The sequence below is a fragment of the Myotis myotis genome, unplaced genomic scaffold, assembly GCF_014108235.1.
Source record: "Myotis myotis isolate mMyoMyo1 unplaced genomic scaffold, mMyoMyo1.p scaffold_m19_p_1, whole genome shotgun sequence".
Taxonomy (NCBI): Eukaryota; Metazoa; Chordata; class Mammalia; order Chiroptera; family Vespertilionidae; genus Myotis; species Myotis myotis.
In genome coordinates, this window is record NW_023416313.1 from 63485254 (window position 1) to 63505308 (window position 20055).

The 20055-nt window shown below is 39.0% G+C and overlaps 1 protein-coding gene and 1 pseudogene across 1 annotated transcript in view; both read left to right on the forward strand.

The window, feature by feature from the left end:
• The window catches only part of GRID2 (glutamate ionotropic receptor delta type subunit 2), a 1375820-nt gene that overhangs the window by 810077 nt on the left and 545688 nt on the right, over window positions 1-20055 (forward strand). The gene's annotated exons all lie outside the window — the stretch shown is intronic.
• LOC118666458 lies at window positions 127-9883 on the forward strand (annotated as a pseudogene).

The following is a 20055-nucleotide window of genomic DNA, read 5'->3' on the forward strand; positions in this document are numbered from 1 at the left end:
TAGAGTTAGCTGTTTCTACCATTTAGCTGATACATGGTGAGGCATTGGATGGTCTTTATGTTATAATGAGGGTGTAATTCATAAACGGTTAATATTATGCAGCATCTGTGAACTACGTGATACTCGATGGCATTCTTCTTATTCACTGTCAGTGAGGTGTTTAGCCTGGCTGTGACCTGTTTCACCTTAGCTACCTGTTCCCTTCCAGGAAGGCGGTTTATCCTGTTCAGCTTCTCTCAGTGGTATAAGCATTCTGCAGTTTATTAGCCTCTTTGTCATGTCATCCTTGCTGGCATTTTCCATTTGTCTCGCACAGCTTCTTGGATTTAAAATGAAATGATTAATAAAACAAACAAATTTCTCCTGTACCCTTTACACAAAGGAGACAGACATTTGAATGTTTATGTTCTTTATTTTACCAATCCTTTTTCTTTTGGCATATGTTTGCCTTTCTCTCCTGAAGCAAAAAGAGAAATAGCTAGTCAAATGAAACATGAATGCATTTAGAAAATCCAAAGAAAAGTCTCAAAATTTAGCATTAGAAGTGAACTAAAAGTACAAAAACCAAGAAATGGAAGAAATGTTTCAAACAAATAGCCTATATCTTTCTCTTAGTAGTGCTTCCTTTTATAAAATGTATTTATTTTTTATTTTTATTTTTAAAATTTTTTATTGAGTTGAGAGAGAGAGGAGGGAGGAAGGGATAAAGAGGGAGAAATATCGATGTGAGAGTGAAACACCTATCGGCTGCCTTCTGCACACCCCCTACAGGCATGTGTCCTGACCGGGAATTGAACCAGTGATCTCTTGGGTTCATGGATCGATGCTCAACCATTGAGCCACACCAGCCAGGCATGTACTGCTTCCTTTTTGCAAAAGAATCCCTTTCATGGGAATTTGGGTTCTTATCAAAAGAAGTATTTTAAAATTAAATGTATTGAATATATTAGCAAATAAATATTTTCCAGTTGGAAATAGGTAAGTCAAATTTAAACTCAAGGTGTATGCTCTATCTATGTGGCGAATAGACAGGTATGGATCCAAGAGAGGTTATTGAACATGATTGTGAACCTACTAATTTATTAATTCGTACTTTGGCTGAAATGCAGAGCTTGAATATATTCATTTTCCTGAAGCTGTCTCATAAAGAGAGAATAATGGTGCAGGGTGTTGCTTAGGCGACGCTTATGTAGTGAGAATATCAGCAGGGGGGAAGCAAAGGCACCGCTAAATGTAGCTTTCTCTCCTGGAGCAATTCAATATGTAAACTGTTGCTGTTACAAAATTTATAATCAAAACAATGATATAATATAATAACTATGAAACTCCATTTTGGAGGAATATTTGCATATTTGTCCCTATAAGCTCTTAGTGACACTTTTTAAAGCAATATATCTATTCTATGTATTTAGAAATTAAGTTTAAATTATATACATGATTGCAATTTTCAATTTCTTATTTTTTGTTTCATGTTTTAAGATAACCTTAAAATTTTTACCCCCCCCCCCCCTCGTCACACTGCTTTCCTTCCTATGGGTATTTCGGTTATCTCATTCAGATACCGAGGCTGATAATACTCCACACAAAGAGAATTTGAGAGAAAACGTTCCACTCACACAGGAACTCCTGGAGAGAGCAGAGTGCACCTCAGCAGGTTCAGTCTGGCTTGGGCCAAGCAGAGGGAATGGGCTGGGCCTTTGTAGTGATTAGGGGTTGGAGCTGGAAACAGTTCCCATTTACTTGGTCTGGAGATTTGTGTGGCTTAAAATTCCCATGGGTGTCAAAGAAGGAGGTACAGGATGACCAGATATATATATATATTGATTTCAGAGCAGAAGGGAGAGGAAAGAGACATAGAAATATCAGTGATGAGAGAGAATCATCATTGATTGGCTGCCTCCTTCACACCCCACTGGGGATGGAGCCTGCCTGCCATGTGGACATGTGCCCTGACTGGGAATCAAACCATCGTGACCTCCTGGTTTATAGGTCTACTCTCAACCATGAAGCCATGCTAGCCAGGCAGTATGGACTTTTTTTAAAAAATTCTTTATTGTTAAAGGTATTTACATGAGTCTCCTTTTTCCCCCCCATTGACCTCTCTCCCACCACCCTCTCCCCCAAGCACAAACCCTCACCACCACCCACCCCCGCCACTGTCTGTGTCCATTGGTTTTGCTCATATGCATGCATACAAGTCCTTTGGTTGATCTCTTACCCCCTCACCCCCAACCTTCCCTCATAGGTTGGATGGTCTGTTCAATGCTTCTATGTCTCTGGTTCTATTTTTGTTCATCAGTTTATGTTCATTATATTCCACAAATGAGTGGGATCATGTGATATTTATCTTTCTCTGACTGGCTTATTTTGCTTAGCATAATGCTCTCTAGTTAGGATGGACCTTTTTAATCAGCCTGCCCACAAGTGGAGCCAAAGGGGAAAGGGAGGGCAAAGCTTAAAGAGAAGTCAGCACCAAACATCACAAATGTGGTCAGGCTCTTTACTGCAATGGGAATATTCTAGTGATAAAATTCTTAATTACATTCAAGTAACCACTGAATGCCTACCTTAGGGCATGCCCTATACACTGTACAAAGCCTGTGTTCTGCTGCAAGGAGATAAAGAAGCTAAAGAACAAATCTGTCCTTGAATTACTTATATTCTAATTAGGAAGGTGAGGCAAAAGACTTAAAAAGCACTGCAGTTGACATAAACACTATAAATGTCCAACAAAGGGGGAGGTGGTGAAACTTTATAATTTTTTTTGTGTGTGTTGAAACTTTATAATTTATCTTTTGAATTGATAGAATAGATGCTTCCACATTTCTCTTCTTTCTTTCAAAAATTAGAGGCTAATCTAATTCTTAAGTGTGTATTTCTTCCAGATAGCATCAGAACTCCCCAAGCCATTGCTATTTATATGGATTTCATAGAATATTTTTGAGAGAATTAATAATTTTTAAAACATTGAATATCCCCATCCATGAACATAGTATATATCTATATAGTCATCTTTATAGCCCTCAGTAAAGATTTATAGTTTCTTTATACATATTTCATTGTATTTACTCATATACTTTTATAGAGTTTTGTGTATATTTTTCAGTGTGTGAGCATGTGTGTGTGCACACTGTCATGAATTATTTTATTGTATCATATTTTTAATTAGTGATTATAGGTACATAAGGAAGTTATTGATGTTTGATATATTTTTTGAATGACCTCATTAATTCTGGAACTTAAGTCTTGATATTCTTTCTTTGTAGTTTATTCTCTTGCATTTTTCATATAGATATTGATATATCAAAATTATCACTTAATTATACTTTATATTGTTGTAAAACTTTAAAAAACTTCTCTTGGGACATCTTGGAACACTTCCGACCAGGTATATACTCTAGAGCAGCCGTGGGCAAACTACGGCCCTCGGGCCGGATCCGGCCCGTTTGAAATGAATAAAACTAAAAAAAAAAAAAGACCGTACCCTTTTATGTAATGATGTTTACTTTGAATTTATATTAGTTCACACAAACACTCCATCCATGCTTTTGTTCCGGTCCTCCGGTCCAGTTTAAGAACCCATAGTAGCCCTCGAGTCAAAAAGTTTGCCCACCCCTGCTCTAGAGCCCTGTGTGCTTTGAAGGCGATCACCTTTCCTCCCTCCAAGGGAGGATGTCAGACAATCTGCACATCAGAGACACAGAGGTGCGGACTCTCCCTCCACAGGAGAGCTTCAGCTGGTGCTGACCTGGCCTGGAGCTGACCTGCAAATCCTGCCACACAGGACACACTACTTTATAGCTCTCCTCTAGTGCATTCTTTCCTATTTCTCCTGAATTTGATGTTAGTTCACCACTGACATGTGGTATTCCTAGCTCTTGGTAGAGGGCACCCCACGCAGCAGTATTAGGGACACACCCTTCAGGCCAAGGCCTCACCTGGCTGGGGTCTGCAGATGGATTTTCAGTGGGGGCCAGCAAAGCCACAAAACTTGATTTGTAGAACAGGTATAAATATGTCAACATGCAAAGAAAATTTTCAGAAATTTCTTCATCTTTTTATTGACCCTCTGGCTAAAGGAGAAGAATGTGTTTCCATAGATGATGTTAAGCCTCTGTACATGTAGCTACTTGAGAATTTTAATATTATTGAGGATCTATTTTTAAATGTAGGCTATGAACACATAAAGTCATTTAATAGAAATCTCTACAGACAGTTCATCTGCTACCCACAGGAAGTTACCCCAAATTTTAAAAATCCTGTCAATGAGATCTTCTTTGATCGTGAATCTGACCGAGTCTTAGATCTGATTCAAGTAAGACCATTCAATGTGTTGAAGACTAAGAATATAAGAAACCTGAATCCAGAAGACATTGACCAGCTCATCACCATCAGTGGCATGGTGATCAGGATGTCTCAGCTGATTTCAGAGAGGCAAGGAGCCTTCTTCTAGTGCTAGGTGTGCACCCACACTGCCCTGGAAGAAATGGACCGTGGCTGAATCGCTGAATCCTGCCTGTGTGAATGCTGCTGCACCACCTACAACATGGCACTGGCCTACAGCTGCTTCGTGTTCCCCGTTAAGCAAAAACTCAAACTTCGAGTCTCCTGAAAATGTGCCTGCAGGACAGATGATCACACTGCCATCCTTTTGCTCACAATGATCTTGTTGACAAGGTTCAACTTGGAGACAGAGTGAACTTTATGGGCATCTATTGAGCTGTTGCTAGTGAGGCAGTCCCAGGGTGAGTAATGAGAAGTCTTCTACGAGACCCACATTGATGTAATTATTGCAAAGTGGATGTAAAACATCTTTATGAAGAAGCAGAACAGAAACTTTTTCGGAGCAGTATGTGGAATTGCTTAGGGAACTTTCCAGAAAACCAGACATTTATGAGAGACTTGCTTAAGCTTTGGCTCTAAACATTTAAGAATATGAAGATTTGTAAGAGGGAATCTTGCTTCAGCTTTTCCAGAAAACAAGGAAATATTTTAGTCACACAGAGAGGGGCAGACTTCGTGCTGACATCCTGCTGTACGGTGACGCTCAGACCTGCAGGTCTCAGCTGCCCCAGTATATGCACAACCTGCTCCCCTGGGACCAGTACACATCTGAGAAGTGCTCCAGTGCAGTCGACCTAGGAATATATGTAGAAAATGATCCCAGGATGAGGCAGCTGGTCCTGTAGATTGGTGTCTTTGTCTTGAATGACAGTGGCATCTACAGTATTGATAAGTTTGAGAAGAGGAAAGTACAAGATAGTATTGCATGGAATCATGGAATAGCTGACTCCCTTCATTGCAAAGGCTTAGATTATTTATCAGCTCCATGAACTCACCTGCATCTAGGCAGTAGCAAATCCTGAGTCTCAATGGAATCCAAACAACAATAACAATACAGCAAACAACAAAACTACCATAGAAAATATCCAGCTATGTATCAGATGTCCTCTTAAAAGGCCTGAGCACAAGCTCTGGCCAGAGTGACTCAATGGTTAGAGCATTGGAAGGGTCATGGGTCTGATTCCCTATCAAGGACGCATACCTGGGTAGCAGGTTTGATCCCTAGCATGTGGGAGGCAACCAATTGATGTGTCTTTCTCACATAGATGCTTTTCTCTCTCCCTTCCTCCCTCCTCTCCTCCCTTCTTTAAAAATCAATAGAAAAAAATATTTTCAAGGGAGAATTAACAAAAAGTAGGGCCTTAGCACAGTCTCACTTGCTTGCAGACATTCACCCTAAGTACCAGAGGAAGGATACCATCTCAAACAAATGAAGAACCAAATTGGCTTTAGGGCAAGGGCTAGATGGGCAACTCTCTTGGGAACTAAAGTGCTGTCAGGCACTATTCTTTTCTTGTGCTCTTTCCTCCCCAACATAGCCTGCAGGCATAGTTGGGTGGTAAATCTGATTCTCCATCAACCTAGCTAACTGCTCTCACCCCATGGTGGTGATTTTTTTTAGATCTCACTTTACCTAATTCATTTTCCCAGCCCAAACCTCTTTTAGAGGCTAACCCACACAAGTGGCTGGCCTGGCATCATGCTATGGACTTTCCTAAAACTCATTGAGAGGGAATTTTTGGACTGGAACCCAGATTCTTTGTCCGCTGGAGTCGAAGAATGAATCTACGAACAGAGGGTAGTATAGCGGAGGAGATTTATTGAAGAACAAGTACAGACTCTCACGTGGGGAGAAGGATAGTCCCACAGAATGGACTCCCACGTGGGGAGGGGGACAGGGTCCCACCGACTTCCTGTTTCCATGGTTTATAAAGGCTGTAGTTCCTGTGTCCTGATATCCCCTCTGATTTGTCAATATTCCCTTTCAATTTGGTTACTATTACTGACTCCTGAACTCAAAGGTCAAATACCACATGGAACATGTGATGCCCTCCTCCCTCACTGTTCTTTTCTTTTTGGGCTTTCTTCCTCCTTTATTTTGTAAATATAGACCTTTTTTGGCTACTTCCAGTTCCCTTGTCTTATGTAAGTGCAACTGTTGCTGCTCCCTTGTCTTATGGAGATGTAACTGCATCTGGCTTCCTTGTGTTGTAGAAATGTACCTTCTCCCCATCTGTAGCCCTATGTTTTTTTTTTCCATGGACCCCAATTCTAAAAAGTCCCTAAGCCTGCCTATATCCCCCTAAAATTCCTGTTTCACCATCAAAGGTCCACAAATGCCAAACAAGTAGCAGCCGATCTCCTCATGCCCTGTGCCTCTTGCTAAGTGACTCCAGTCCCAGCCCTAGTGGCAGCCAGCCTCGATGCACAGCATAGCCACTCCCAGGCTCCACCAAGCCCAGTGCAGGCAGTTACAAACCACAGATCACTTTGTACCTCTGATCAGGTGGCCCAGGGCTGGACAATAGTCAGGGACTGAGCTTGGTCCATGTCAGAGCTTCTCCCAAGAGACCCCAGAACCAACACTACTGGTGACTGGCTTCAGACATCACCAAAGTACCACTTAATTAGTCACAAAGAGCAACCCAAAGGGTTTTGTTTTTTTTGGACTTTGGTACCAAAGTCCTGCTGAAGTGAACCCTACTCCATGAGGTCAGCCCCTGCACAGCTTGTCCATTGAAGACACAGGCAGTCCTCATAGCCAGTTAGCCCAAAGGTCAATCCCACCCACTGATGTACCAACATTAGTTAAGGATCAACTGCAACAGTAGAGCATACTCTCAACCCACACAAGGGACATCACTGGAGTACCCTGCTCAGGTGGATAGAGAGACTGTGCCATTAGGCCACACAGGATACCTACTATATAAGGCCACTCTGCCAAGACCAGGAGACATGGTTGATGTACCTAATCCATAGGAAAAACACAGGAAAGCAATCAAAATAAGGAGACCCAGAAACATATCCCAAAGAAAATAACAGGGCAAAACTCCAGAAAAAGAACTAAACAGAATAAAAGCCTAATCATCTACTGGATGCAGAATTCAAAACTGAGGTGATCTCAGTGAGAACAAAGAGATAGGAAACAAAGATATAGGAACCATAAAATAGACCTATTCAGAAATGTAGATTATAATAACAGAAATGAAGAATACATTAAATGGAATCTACATCAGATTAGATGAAGCAGAGGATTGAATTACTGATTTGGAGACAAGATAGCAGAAAACACCCAATTGGAACAGCAAAAAGAGAAAATAATTAAAAAATGAGGATAGTTAAAAGGACCTTTGGGACATCATCAAGCATAGCATCCTTTGCATAACAGTGGTACTAGAAGGAGGAAAGAGAGAGTAAGGGATTAAAAACCTATCTGAAGAAATAATGACTGAAAACTTCCCTAATTTGGTGAAAGAAATAAACACAAATACAGGAAGTACAGGAAATCCCGAACAATATGAACCCAATGAGGCCCACACGGAGACACATCATAATAAAAATGCCAAGAGAGAGAATCCTAAAAGCAGCAAGAGAAAAACTTTTAGTTACCTGCAGTGGAGCTCTCATTAAGACTGTCAGCTGATTTCTCACAAGAAACATTTCAGGCCAGAAGGGATTGGCATGAAATATTTAAAGTGATAAAGCACAAGGATCTATAACTAAAATTACTCTACCCAGCAAAGCAATCATTTACCTTCAAAGAAAAGATAAAGAGCTTTACAGATAAAAGAAAACTGAAGGAGTTCATTATCACCAAACTAGTAGTACAAGAAATGTTAAAGGGACTTCTCTAAGAAGAAAAATAATAAAATATCAGAAAAAATTCTCACTTACAATGGCAAACAATAAAAGTGGTGGATCAACAAACACTAAAGTTAGTACAATGGTTAAAAGGCAAGAGTATGAAAATCATTTGTATTTACAATAAGTTCAGGGATACACACACAAACAAAAGTAAAAAAAATAATGACAAAAAACCATAAATGTGGAGGCAGTGAGTAAAAATGGCAATGTGGTAATGATTTTAGAATGTGTTCAAACTTAAGCAACTATAAACTTAAAATAGACTTCTATATACACAGTTTGGTATATATAGAGCCCACACAAAAAAATTGAGAGAGAGAAATTCATTCAAGAAATAAAGAGAAAGGAATCCAAAACACAACACTACAGAAATCCAACATACAACAGAAGAGAGCAAGAGAATAAGAACAGAGGACAACTACGAAAACAATCAGAAAATAATAAAATGACAGTAACTACTTACTTAATAATTACTTCAAATGTAAATAAATTAAATGTCCCAATCAAAAGGCAAATGAATAGAGAAGAGGTGATACATACATACAATGGAATATTATTCGGCCATAAGAAAGTAAAATCTTATCATTTGCAGCAAATGGGTGGACCTAGAGAGTATTATGCTAAGTGAAATAAGTCAGACAGAGAGGCAAAAAACATGATTTCATGTACATGTTGAATACAAAAAAGAAAATAAATGAATGAACAAAATGAAAATGAATTCATAGATACAGAGAACAAACTGATGATTGCCAGATGTGAATGGATTTGTGGGACTGGATGAATGACGTGAGGGATTAAGAAGTACAAGTTGGGAGTTGCAGAGCTGTCATGGGAATGTAAAGTACAACATAGGGAATAATATTGTAATTACTGTATATGGTGTCAGGTGCAAGCAAGATTTATTTTGGGGATCACTTTCTAAGTTACATAAATGTCTAACCACTATGCAGTATACTTGAAAGTAATATAACATTGAATGTCAACTGCAGTTGAAAATTAAAATAAAACAAATTAAAAAAAAAGAAAATTTTCAGCTACCTTACATGTTATTTTACATAAGGTTTGATTTGATCTTCCTCATAGTGGACCCTCAGTTTAAGCTTGTAGCAGGCACCTGGCTCACTGCCCTGTGACTCTATTACCAAGGGAAGGAGCAGGTGGAGGAGGCATTCATGGACATGGCCGTGCTGAGGGACTGCATGGCTTACACTCACAGCACGGCCATGCCTTGGCTGAGCCAGGAAGCCAGCAGCTCTCATGGAAGCTTATGTACACATAATCAGTCGTAGCTGAGAAATGGTGTCTGCATTAACTTGAGAGCTAGAATTATTAATCGCCTTCACAGAAGCCACGCTGAAGTGTGATTTTCAAAGCGGAAGCACCTCTGAGAAGCTCTCTAAGAGTCTGTCTGCTACTGACCCCTGGCTTGTCTATTCTTACTACGGGAATGAGTGTTGCCTCTCCTAAATGGAAAGGAGACTTAGCCGAGGCATTGAAACAACATATTGTATCTAAGGGTAAAACAGCAGCTCTGAAATACTCACAATGTTAAAGGGGACAACCTGGCATAGCCATTGCCAAAGCTTTATTTGAGGAAGCAGTGCGTGCCCTGGCTGATGATGGCTTTTTGACAGTGCCGGAAAACGGTCCCATTGCTCCGAAGCTCTGTGCTTAGTGCTGTGTTCTATTCATCTACACTTGGCATTGCACTGCTTCCATTTAAGTGCAGCATTCGGGCCAATCAGCTGCTGCCATTGCCAATAGAAAAAAATTCTTAAAATCATTATTTGGCTCCATACAAATTTCTAAACTGGGTTCAATTTTCTTAGTGAAGTATTTGACCCCTCTGCCCATTTTAAATAAAAATACTGTGCTAATTAACAACATATACAGTAGAGATAATTTTCATAAACTGCCCTTTTGTTGGGGGTGGGGGTAGATCAGGGCTTATAATCTGCATGTACATACAGATAGCAGGATGTCAGTCATTTTTGAAGATGGCAGTGTGGGCCGTGTTTGTCGTGTTAGACTTCCTAATGGTGATCACCCATGTGCTTGGGGTTTGTAATGCGAGATAAGCCCTGCCAGAGCACTCAAATATAATTCCTTCAAGCAGCTTGTTTGCATGTCTGCCATAAGATTAGAAATGAGTTACTGGAAATTATTAGTTTCTAGGTTAACTTTGCCATTTTATCCTAATATATAAAAGGTTTTCCTAAAGTAATGATAGGGAAAATTTAATTTATTTGTTGCCTCTATAACAGTGATGGTGAACCTATGACACAGGTGTCAGAGGTGACACGCAAACTCATTTCATTTTTTTGGTTGATTTTTCTTTGTTAAATGGCAATTAAATGTACAAAATAAATATCAAAAGTATAAGTCTTTGTTTTACTATGGTTGCAAATATCAAAAAATTTCTATATGTGACATGGCGCCAGAGTCAAGTTAAAGTTTTTCAAAATGCTGACACGCCAAGCTCAAAAGGTTCGCCATCACTACTCTCTAACTTGTTTCTTGAGCCCATTTCTTGAGTGTAAGAAAAATATTACACTCAAAATATGTGATTACATATAAAAGCAGTGACATTTTCTGTGGATTCTACATTAGTAAGCCATTCGCTTCTACCTCTGTGATTTTCTAAATAAACTTTCTCTTATAGTTCGAAACCAGATAAAGACTTTTCTTGACTAAGTGCTTTAGCTTCCATGTTGAAACTTGTACAATTTTAGTTTAATAAAAATGCCACAGGTGTTTTGTTATTAAGTATACTAAAAGTATTATTTGAAAAGATATTTTGAAAATATTCTGTAAAGAATGTATTCTATTTTTGTTTTACTCTGTTTTATATTTATTTATTTTTTTGCTTTTAGCAGCTTATACAATTTTAGAGTAGCAAGGTAAAATACTGTTAATCTTACTTATTTTCCCCGATTATAAGGCAGAGAAAACCGAGACTCAGAAAACTTAAATGACTTGACTTTTTAAGTGTTGGTTATACAGCAAATTTGTTTTAAATGCCATGTTTTCTGGCTCCAGTTCTGTGTTCTGTGTACCATACCATTTACCCTTTTTATTGTTCATGGCAGAAGTAAACATGTCACTACTGTCAAAATCATTTGGTTAAAGAAAACACACACATACACCAACAAATCAGGGGCATACATACCAGTGTTAATATTATATAAACAATATCCTTGTTTTAATATGGCCTTTTCAAATGCTCTGAAGTTGGAGTGTACATTGATGAGGCAGCAAGAGGACTATTTCAAAGGCTCAGACTACATTTTGAAAAGCTTTTGTGGAAAAAGTTTATTTGCACATATATGCATGTTTTGATTTATTAATTATGAGACGCTGCATTTAATTATAATAATCATTTTAGTAAAGAGTTTTCATATATAATTTAAATTTGATGATGTTGCATACCCTACAATAAGCATTTAAATCTTTGACATTAAATAAGTAAAACAAATAAACGGTGAACTTCTCGGGAAGAGAGCAGAAGGGGAGCTCCATTATTACCACCATAATTTGTTTTCAAAGCCACAATTTGAAAACCACTCCCCTGGGGCATTTCAAAATCAGCTTAATCTGTGCAGATCGGCCATCTCTCTTACAGATTGTGGAATGGCATTACACCCATGCAACACGGGCAGCTTATCTTTATTTGTAGACAAATGATTAAATGACAATCATTTTCTATTTTTTCTTACTGTTAATATTGAAATGGTTTCCAAGAGTACACTTTGTTCATTCATGAATTCTTCGCTCGTTTAGCACATATTTATCAAATGCCTAGCGTGTGGAACGTATTATTCAAATTCTTGTATGTGATTATCTGAAAAGGAATTTAGAGTCTAATATTGGCTAATTATACAAAAAGCAATACTCTAAGGCAAGACAACAAAGGCCCCAAATGTGCTAAAAATATGATTCTGTGGAATCTTAGAAAAGGCCATGGTGCAGTGTGCACATGCTCAAGTCCCTGCTTCATGGCTGAGGGACTCTTGCTCAGGACAGCACACAGCCAAGCCCCCTGGTCCAGGAACTGTCCTGTCCAGGGCAAAGGGAGCTCTCCACTTCCTTTCCAGAAAAGCATGCACCCAATGACTGGTCATTGCAGAGCCAGAAAGGTCAGAGCCCCTTGCCTCAATCTGAGATAACTCCAAAAAGTTATTGTAAAGTAACTAGAGACTGGCCCAGGGGATCAGCTGAGCTGCTGCTGTGTTTGCATTTATTTCCCCTCCCTCTGCCCAACCCCTCTTTTCTCACTCTCTTGCAGATGCTTTTCTAGGAGGGCCACTGGTAACCCTCCTGCACACAAATCTACATCTGAGAGCTGTTTCCTGGGGAACCTGATCCCAAACAGATAAATTAGATTAGAAAAAAAGTACATGGAACTGATAGCATCTCAATACAAATTTGAAAATTAACAGTTTTGAGATAGGTAAAGCTATGGAGAAGAACATACTTCAGGTGGTGGGGGCACACCAGCTGACATATCTATTGGAATAAAATATGTGGACAATGAGAAAGATGGATGAAAATACTTGAGGACACAAAGTACATAGGGAAAATAGTTTGAACTGGAAATAAATTGAGGAAAGGAATTTATTTTCTAGGTAAGTGAATGACTAAAAAATTTCTGAGCATGGGTCTGACACAATCAGAGCTAAGTTTTAGAAAGAATATGCTTATATCTTTTGTTCTATGATTCAAACAAAAACTAAAAAAATATATTACTTTTAAAATATATGATTACATATAAAACCAGTGATATTTTCTGTGTATTCTGCACTAGCAAGCCAATTAAGATTTGATAGATCCTTCAATAAAAAACCAAGCAAAACAAAACAATTTGCTAGACCCTTAAATCCACATTGGCTTAAATAATCAATTTCTGTTAAATCCTTTGCAGTAATTATTTTCAATGCTGAATGTGGGAAAATATAATATAACAACATTTGTGGCAGGATCTCAAGTCTCTTAATACCAATTCATTTTCTCATATTGAAACATTTTGAAATATATATCTAAAAGATATCTTGATACATGTTGATATCCAAAAGAGTATTCTTTAAAATGGCAAAATATTGAAATTATTGTAATTCTTATATGGCAGTCTGTTCATTCAACAAATATTTATTAAATACTACCATATGGTGTACTGTGAAATCACAGAATAAGGAATCAAAATAGAAATATCAAAAATAATTACAAGTGTGATCAGTCATCCGAAAGGGGAAACACCGACTGTTCTGGAAATATGTGACTGGAGAACCTACTTTAGGTGTAAGAGTGACAGATAAGTGGAAATGTTTAAGATGAGTAGTCATTAACGAGGAAAAGAAAGAGAGGAGCATTCTAGAAATGTGGGAGGAAGAATGTTTCATGCAGGGCATTAGAATGATAGCAGGCTCGCAGTAAAGGGAGCTTGTCACATTTAAAGAGCCTATATAATAAAAGAGAAACATGTAAATTGACTGTCCCTCTGCTACGCTCACCAGCCAATCAGTAGTGAGTATGCAAATTAACCTAACAAAGATAGCAGGTTAATTTGCATACACAGGCACCAAGCGGCCTGGGTCCTGGGAACATCCTTGGGACCCAGGCCACTCTTAGCCTGTAGGCCTGTGTGTAGGCCCTGTGCGTCTGGGTTCCCAGAACGCCCCCAGCCATTCCGGGTCTATGGGCACAGGCGCCAAGTGGATGTTCTTGCCCCATGGCTGCTTGTGCATGCTCTGGGCTGGCTGCTGGCCTCAGGGGTGTGTGGAGACCTGGCAGCTGCTGTGCGTGCGGCCCGGGGTCTCTGCATGCCCCCAGCCTTGGAGGCATGCCCCCCGGTCGGCAGGGACATGCCCCTAGCCCAGTGGACACAACACAGGGGTCCTCTGTGCATGAGCTGAAAAGGAAACACCTTTTCTTTTCTTTTTTTAAAATATATTTTATTGACTTTTTTACAGATAAGAGGGGAGAGGGATAGACAGTTGGAAACATCGATGAGAGAGAAACATCGATCAGCTGCCTCCTGCACACTCCCCACTGGGAATGTGCCCCTAACCAAGGTACATGCCCTTAACAGGAATCAAACCTGGGACCCTTCAGTCTGCAGGCCAACACTCTATCCACTGGGCTAAACCTGTTCGAGTGTAAACACTTTTTCTGACCTCTCATTGGCTAAGCTCCCTGTATGCTGCCACTTTCAGTGTTCTTGGTAACTTGAGTTATAAGAATCCAAGAAGGTTATCTAGGGTTTTTCCACCACACTCCTGGAGGAAAAAATGAAGATCCGCTGCTGGAGGGGCTAAGAAATGTCATATCCTGCCCTAGCTGGTTTGGCTCAGTGGATAGAGTCTTGGCCTGCTGACCACAGGGTCCGGGTTCGATTAGGATCAAGAGCATGTACTTAGGTTGCAGACTCCTCCCTGGTCGGGGCCAGGTCCGGGCTCATGCAGGAGGCAACCAATCAAAGTGTTCCTCTCATATTTATGTTTCTCTTTGTCTCTCCCTCTCTCTTCCACACTCTCTAAAAATGAATGGAAACATATCCTCAGGTGAGGATAAAAAAAAAAGAAAGAAAGAAATGTCATATCCTATGAAAGACACATCTTGAAAATGCCTAAAGAAAGTTGTCAATTTTTCATGGTGAAGGGACTGGAGTCCGTGTTGATTAAAACACCTTGGCGGCTGCGGTGGATGGTAGTGGCAGCAGCAGCGGGGTGATGGGGCTGGCGCCTTCCCCTGATCAGCCGGTCACCTCCCACAGAGGGAGGCCAGACTGCGGCTTGGGCCCGCTCCCTATGCAGTCAGTAGGACATCCCCTGAGGGCTCCCAGTCTGTCAGAGAGGGCAGGCTGGGCTGAGGGGACCTCCCACCTAGTACAAAAATTTCGTGCACCAGGCCCCTAGTCTAAAATAAGACCAGATCCCTGGCTGCCATCGCTCAGTGGTTGAGTGTCAACCTATGGACTGGAGATCATGGTTCCATCCTGGTCAGGGCACATGCCCAGGTTGCAGGCTCCGTCCCCAGGATGGGGGTGTACAGCAAGCGGCTGATCAACGATTCTCTCTCATCATTGATGTTTCTATCTCTATCTCTATCTCTATCTCTATCTATCTCTATCTCTATCTCTATCTATCTCTGCTTTCCTCTCTGAAATAAATAAAAATATATAAAAAAATAAAATAAGACCAGATGGCTAGAATAGAGACAGAAGAGGGTCATGGTTCCACATTACATCAAAGAAGTAGGCAGGGTAAATATCACGACAGGTTTTATTTGTTTTTTAACCATGTAAAAAGGTGCTAAATTTTGAGTGGTAAGGTTAAGCCACTGAGGTATTTTAAACAAAATCATATTACTCAGTGGCTGCCAAGTAGAGAATCCATTCTGCTATTGGACTGGATGGACTGGATGAGAAAACACCAATTTGTGAGGCTGATGCTCTAATTCAGAAGAAGTAATGGCAATTATGTGGGTCATGGAGATGGATGAAAGCAGATATCTTAAAGAGATATTTAGGTTATTAAAATAAGATTTAGCAATTTAACATGAATGTGTGGGAAGAAGAAGAAGAAAATGACTTGGACAAAAATAACTCTGGAAAGTTGGGGATTTTGTTGTTGTTTTTACATCTGTATACTTGAGGAATGGAAACCTATTACTTTGTTTTTTATATAAATCACTAGGTACCATTTAGAATTCATACACCTGAAGGAGAGAGAGAGAATTTTGGAAAACATAACCTGACTTACAAGAAACAGTGTTGACTTGGAATATAAGTTAGCCTCTGTACAAAATGTGCACAGATACACTTGTTGCCACAAATGTTTTTAAAAAATCAGTCTGCCTTTGAAATATTTCTATTGTGGACTCAGTGTATACTCCAACTACAATGGCATTTGAATCATAAAGTGGGTAAAATGGTATAGTTTAAGTTAACTCAACATATATTTTAAGCAATCCACCATGATATACATATGTTATGTAGGGCACTCAGTTTACATAATTTAGAGGAACAAGTATGAGGCACATGATGAAGGTTTTAGTTCAGGTTCCTCAAATAGCTAGTTGTCTGGGCCTCAATTTCTTCTTTCCTGAGATGTAAATAGCATGATCAGTAAGCTAGTAACCTCCCATTTTTAGTTTGCCTCCAGTCTCTATTATAATGAATATTTGGAGATATATATATATATATATATATATATAAAATTTCCCGAATCATTTCACATAAATTATTTTTTGTTTTCAATTTTTTTTTTTATCTTGCATCGTGTATCTTAGTATTTATCTACCCATTATATTTCTTTTCTGGGTAGCAAAAGTAGTATTTTCCTTCTGTGGGTATTTCTCTATCTGAAATTAACTTATGAAACATGAGGGTATCAGGACATGTCACTAAGTCTGGCATCTCTCAATGTGCTCACAGCCTTGCTGGGCTCATGTTTATTTAACAAGGTGTCCTTGGTTACCAAGCAAGTCTGTAGCTTGCAAGGAGCCTAGGAATATGTATAAGGAAATTAGATGAGTGTAAAATACTTGATGTTCCATATGATCTACCAAAAGAATCTATGTTAGTTTGCAGAATCAAGTATAGAAGAAAATTCTTCAACCTCATAAACAGAGTGAAATAAATTTTTAGTAATATTTTTTTCTTCTTGTTTCCAATGTATCTATCCTATTTGTTAAGGAAAAAAAATTTCCTTTTTCAGAAACTGATTATCCAATGGTAAATTATTCCCAACCTTGATTCTACACTTTTAATTTTTCTTCTCTTATGCTTTCCGTATTTGATGCTCAATGGGGAAAGGGTAGGATGCAATCCAAACCAATTTTACTGGTTTTCTCTGGCAGCAAATTTTACTCTCAATTTAAAGGACATTTAGAAATCATTTATGTGCTATTCATACTAGCAATGCCCCATTAGCTTATTTTTGTTTAGAATCTGCTATATCATCAAGAGATTAAAAACCGTAACTGTGCATGCATGAATACAATGACTGTTCATTGCCACCTGGCCAAGGTTCTGTTTACAAGGCTGATGTGAGGATAAATGAAAAAAAAAAGGTGAAGAGCATGGGAATATTCTTGAGCAATCAAAAATCAGAATTTAGGTGTGGGTCAGTTGAAGGGTTTATTTGCTTGAAATACCTCTCAAGCATCCCTTCTATCTTCGTGAGAAGGTTTTACTGGTTAAACATGCTAAAAGTTCATTAAGAATATAACATAAAGCCGAAACCGGTTTGGCTCAGTGGATAGAGCGTCGGCCTGCGGACTGGGGGTCCCGGGTTCAATTCCGGTCAAGGGCATGTACCTGGGTTGCGGGCACATCCCCAGTAGGAGATGTGCAGGAGGCAGCTGATCAATGTTTCTCTCTCATCGATGTTTCTAACTCTCTATCTCTCTCCCTTCCTCTCTGTAAAAAATCAATAAAATATATTTAAAAAAAAAAAAGAATATAACATAAAGCCCAAGCTGGTTTGGTTCAGTGGATAGAGTGTTGGCCTTTGGATTGAGGGGTCCCAGGTTTAATTCTGGTTAAGGGCACATACCCTGGTTGCAGGCTTGATTCCCAGCAGGAGGTGTGTAGGAGGCAGCTAATCAATGATTCTCATCATCGATGTTTCTATCTCTCTCTCCCTCTCTCCTTTTCTCTGAAATCAATAAAAAAATATTTTTAAATGTTTTTAGAAAATAATATAACATAAAGGAGATAAATTACAAAGTCATAAGTTGAACAAAGTAGGCCACAGTAAACTAAATACAGGTCCCTGATTTATGGTTTCATTCATTGTATAATGTAAGTGGACTAAGATGCTCAGTACTAGATACAAGCTAAGAATTAAGACATTGACCTGCAATGGCCATATGAGTATTGGTTTGGAATCTATACTAATAATAGAGGAATATGCAAATTGTCCAGGATGCTGTCATAGTAATGACCGAACATCAGGCTGTGTGGGGCAACCAGGTTGGCAGAGTGGGGGGGACAGTTGGGGGTGACCAGGCCAGCAGGGGGGGCAGTTAGGGGTGATCAGGCCAGCAGGCAGAGGCCGTTAGGGGTGATCAGGCTGGCAGGGGGCCAGTTAGGGGCATTCAGGCAGGTAGACAGGTAAGTGGTTAGGAGCCAGTGGTCTGGGATTGTGAGAGAGATGTCCAACTGCTGGAAATCCCCCAAGGGGTCCCGGATTGGAGAGGGTGCAGGCTGGGCTGAGGAGACCCCCACTCCATGCACGAATTTCATGCACCAGGCCTCTAATAATAATAATGCAGTGCCAGGCAGTCTAATGTTCAAAAGTTGAGAAATTATAGGAGTATAGCATTTTTGCAATTAAAAAATCATATTGACATACAATATATTTCCTCTTTTTCTTAGAAATAAAGCACTATGACAAAAAATTAAGGTTATGACATTTTAGGGATATTATTAAAGTGTGATTAAGGATAAGATAAGCTCTTATAAAATGTTACTGAATACCAGTTGTTTGAACTTTTTTTTTTGTTTGTTTGTTTGTTTGAACTTAAATGTAGTAATATATACCATTTTTGTAAGTCAAACTCCCACTGTATTTACCATTTGTAGATATTAATGATCATAAGATCCACTACACTTATCCTGATCTTTAAAATGTTAAGTGATAATTGAATTCTTTAAAATATTAGTATGAGCGAACATGCAGGATATAACTGACTTGAAAGAATTGGATAATTTACCTCCCTTATTTTTTTCTCACCCTATCCTTACCCTCCAACAGTAAAAGGAGTGAACAGGTCCTGGATCAGTTGCATTAAGTCTTTCCTATCCAAGCACTAATTGGTTAAATGTAATTGAGTCAAATTTTGAAAAAAAATATTTTCCAAAGCTATGTGAATATTCAAGCATATAGTGACATTTTGTTACCCTAATAAACGTTAGTTGAAAAATCAGGATCATGCTTACAATTTTTAGCAGAATTAGCCTTCAAAAGTAGAGAATGAAAAAATCACATAGATGATAATGCTGGTGATAATGATAGTAATTAAACTTCCACAATTTATTGAACACTACTATATTCTTTACATGTAATATAAAACTCATAATGGCCTTCTGGGTTTGGTATATTATTTTATAATAATCCCATTTAACAGATGTTGAAATTGTGACATAGAGAAATTAAATAACTTAGCCAGGTTTACACAACCAGTAGATTCTGACAGCATAGACCAAATCCATGGTGTTGACTAAATCATACGTGAGAAGAGCACAGAACCATCAAATTCAACGTATTTTTATTAATAAAGTTGGATAGTAAAAGAAAAGATGCTTATTAGGAAATAGTTATGGAGGATCAGTTTTGTTGGTTATAACTTGAAAAATGAAATAGATTAAATACTAAAAGTAGTGAGTAAGCAATAGTTTTATTGAATGCCTGTTATGAACTTAGCATTATGCAACGGATATAAGACACATATTGCCGAAGCTGGTTTGGCTCAGTGGATGGAGCGTCGGCCTGCGGACTGAGGGGTCCCGGGTTCGATTCCAGTCAGGGGCATGTGCCTGGGCTGCGGGCATATTCCCAGTAGGAGATGTGCAGGAGGCAGCTGATCGATGTTTCTCTCTCATCTATGTTTCTGGCTCTCTGTCTCTCTCCCTTCCTCTCTGTGGGGAATCAGTGAAATATATTTTTTTTTTAAAAAAAGAGACACATATGCAGTAGGAGATATAGCAGTTAGCATAATACCTGCCAATAAAGACCAGAAGTTAAGTTAGAGGTTATGGCAAATGAAATACAGGTGCTCTGTGACATGAGGTTTTGTCCCAATAAACCTAATCTGAAAATACTGTTAGTCAAAAATGAATTTAGT